This window comes from Amblyomma americanum, chromosome 11, assembly GCF_052857255.1.
Source record: "Amblyomma americanum isolate KBUSLIRL-KWMA chromosome 11, ASM5285725v1, whole genome shotgun sequence".
Taxonomy (NCBI): domain Eukaryota; kingdom Metazoa; phylum Arthropoda; class Arachnida; order Ixodida; family Ixodidae; genus Amblyomma; species Amblyomma americanum.
Window position 1 is genome coordinate 112,433,172 of NC_135507.1, and position 3,768 is coordinate 112,436,939.

The window sequence follows — 3,768 nt, forward strand, 5'->3', positions numbered from 1 at the left end:
TCATTTCGAGCGTGACTGTTTAGTAAGCCTGGCGCCACAAGAGCCTCTTCCAATGTACCTTGAGAATCTCTGGACTACCGATCAAGTTAAGCAGCTGAAAGTTTGTTGAGAGCAGCCATCCAACAGCCTCAGAGCTGTACTGAGTTCAGTTTTTATCATCATAATGATGATTAAAAAGTGCTCACGTGAAGTGAAAACGCTATTAGTGTACTCAGGAGAATACGCTGATGGAACTTTTCGCCTTTCAGGCTAAAAGAGATAATGTCAAGGTGCCTGATGGCAACATCATGAAGAGGTTGCTTCAAGAATTGCCATACAACTGTGTTGCACTCCGCCACAATGAAGGCAGTAAGTGGATATATTGTTATAGTTTAGTTTGATGCAATCTGCTTCGTGACTTAGCACCTTGTTATAGCATGGCAATTGAAACTTACCAATGCCAACAATTAGCAAGCTTATTTACTGTGTGTAAGCATTTTCATATAGTGCGTTGTCACTGTTCGTGCCTGTTATTCGAGCTTACTGTTATGTTACCCATAAAATAAATGGTTTAAGGAAAAAGCAGATGCTTCAGTATACGTCTTTTAGTGAGAGCAACATAACCAAATACAAAAAATGCAGGCCAATTTATTTTGTGTTTAAAAGTATAGGAATAAATTTTTATTTCTTTCATTTCCGGAAGTCGCTGTGACCAATTGAAATACCCATTGTCAAGTAAAGGTTCAGGCAATACAACTGTGGATCCATCATGCAGCGATACAGCGCCACTGCTACCCATACAGCCAATCTCATCCACTGTCCAGCTGCATGAGAAGACAGTCAAACAAGCACAGGAAGACGAGCAAACCTTGGCGTGAGAAACCCACCAGCACTTGTTGAAGCTGCTGAGAAGGTCATTGCAGCAGGAGTGCTCTCAGCAGAAGAAATTTACCGCTGCCTCCAACAAACATACACAAACACAGAAATTGACATGATAAATAATTTAAAAAAAGCCCAAGCAAATTCTCCAGGCTGGTTGATATACAGGAAAGGAATGGTAACAGCATCAATTGCGTATTCTGTTTATACACGAGTGCATACACTCAGAACAAGGATGGGCCCACATGATGTGCGACCTCTGCTGAAAGTTGTGTTGAAAGAAAACTCAGTGCAGACACCTGCAATGTTAAGAGGCACTCTTCCAGAAGAAACAGCAAAGATGGCTTATTTAGCTGCAAGTCAGCATGAAAATGTGAAAGTTGAACAGTGCGGACTTTTAATTTCAGACCAGCATCCATGCATTGGCGCCAGTCCAGATGGGGTAGTCACATGCGACTGCTGCGCTCCAAGAGTTCTTGAAGTGAAGTGCCCGATGAGTTTAGACAAATTCAAGGCAAAAGAAATAACAAGTGAAGGCATAAGCTTGTCTCTGAAGAAGACCAGCAGGTATTTCTGTCAAGTGCAGGTCCAGGTGGGTTTGGCAGGGGTGTATAGTGCAGATGTTTTTGTGTTTCAAGACAGCGAAAACTACTTGTTGTTCCCTGTATAGTTCAACGCTTCTTTCTTCAATGATGTGGTGGAGAGGGCTGTCTACTTTTTCAAGTCATATGTGTTGCCTTCCCTTGTCTCTCAATGAACACTGGTGTCCACAATTATTTCATTTTTACTATGCCCATAGCTGGCAGTAAAAAATGTGTTTACTTTAGAGCATTTCGGACTTTGCTGTTACTGACACTATGAAAAATGCAACTTGCGTACTTAATGTCATGCTGTTTGCTGCGTAATTACTGATATACAGGAATGCCCTGTGATTCCAAAGGGGGAACACATTTGGAGGGACTGACACAAGGAAGTCAAAAGCGTGTACAGAATGAAAACACTAAACGATTACAGAAAAACATTTTGGTCAAGAGAAGCAAGACACCAAGCAAATATGTAACGGAAGTAACAAAAGTAAGGCATATGATGAAAACTGGTGATAAGAACATAAGGAAGCAAATGCAATGTACAACTTACTTAAAAGAATATTGCAAAAATGCTTACCACTTGGTTCAAGCAAACATATAAAGGAGCCGTAGGAAAGAATCTAAGAAGAAACTGTACTGAAACATTATCTCCATGCACTTTGGTAGCCCTTTATTGTACCAAAAACTTGTCGCTGCTGAAGATGGGCTTGGAGAGATTCACAATTCCCGCAATGACTTGTATAATGTCATCAATGTAAGCAAAAAGCTCGGTGCCCAAGTTCCCCGTCAATATCTTAAACACTTTCATTCGCTGGATTGCACGCTCCACATGAACGCGAGCGGCGGCGATGCTTTGATTTTTTTCAGCTTCATTTTTTGTAAGTTGCTTTCTCTTGCGTAGGAACGGGGGACGCACCATTTTGATTTGATGCTGAAGGCAAGGTTTGTCTATTAAGAACCCTTTATCCACCATGACACTGTCAATTGAGGTAGAAACAATTCTAGTATCTTGCTTTCCTTCGTTATATGGGAGTCAGATGCCCGGCCACCATAAGCTTTGCTTACGTGACCTCCCGGTGTCTCACAGACTAAAACCTTGGCTGTGTACACACCCTTGTACCAGCTGTATGTCAGCAGCTGGGACTCCATATCCTTTGGCCTCTGAATTGGGATCTCCGTGCAGTCTAGCACAGCTCTCACACTCGAGTACTCCTTGAAGTACACCGTCAAGTTATCAACAACAGCTTCCTTGCTCGGCCAAAAAACTGCATTTTTCATTATTTCAGCCAAGATTATTACACTGGCCTTCAATATTTCTGATGCTGTGGTGCGATGAATGCCGAAAAGCACACCAAGCAATGCGAATAACATGTTGTGGTGAAGCTTGATGAGCGTTAACAACACCGCGTCTTCGTTTGATAAGCAAAACCGTTTTGCTTGCATGAGCATCCGGCAAACATCGCATATGTTATAGAACAGCTGGAAGCAGGGAATCCCAGTTAAGATGTTCAGATCTTATTCTCCCTGAATGCTTGCCGTGCTCAGCGGTTGTTTTCGTGCAGCATTGGGCGTGTTGGCTTGCACGCCAATCTCCTTCCTTACGGCTTGAAGCTCAGCGGGGATATCTGAAGCAGATAATGTAAATTATTTTCGCAGTCAACAAATGCAATAAATATATAAATAACACAGCTGACAATGATACCTTGATTGCCACCTGGACTGGGATTGATATCTGCGTTGCCCCGTGAGTCAGGTGCACTGTCTTCGATTTCTCCCGAGGAAGATGCACTTGCTTCAATCTCTGGCTCACATGCAGGCAACGGAAACGGCTTCTCTTTAGAAAAAATGTCGCTCAATGCCCTGTCTTCTGGAAATAAAATGTCAGATTCAGATATGCATTTCTCCCAAAATGGTACTGCAAACCTCTAGCTGTATGAAAGCCAATAATTAAAACAGTTGGCCACAGCCTTTGCTATGCAAGTAGGTATAAATTCTCCAAACTTGCTGCATGCACTGCAATACCAGCCTTAATTTCTCTCTATTGACATTCTTAATTAACAAATAAAGAAGCTCGCAGTTGATACATAGGTGATGATGTAACACCAATAAAGATACGATTGCCAACATCCTGAAGAGCACCAGGGCTTTGTATTTATTAACGTTGGTTGTTAAAACTGTGCTTCTGTTTGCTTAGCTCATTTGTGGAAACAAAATTTTAGCTTATGGTGTACAATGATTTTAAGAATAGATGCAGTGGACATTTAGCCAAGCCGTTTTAAAATACCCTCGTACGTGCTTGTCACGCACGTGCAAGGGGCTCGAA

General features: G+C 42.1%; 1 pseudogene; it reads right to left on the bottom strand.

Annotated features, from left to right (window-relative positions):
* Positions 1–2,115: 2,115 nt before the first annotated feature.
* On the bottom strand, positions 2,116–2,909 carry LOC144110737 (uncharacterized; annotated as a pseudogene).
* Between the last annotated feature and the right edge of the window lie 859 nt (positions 2,910–3,768).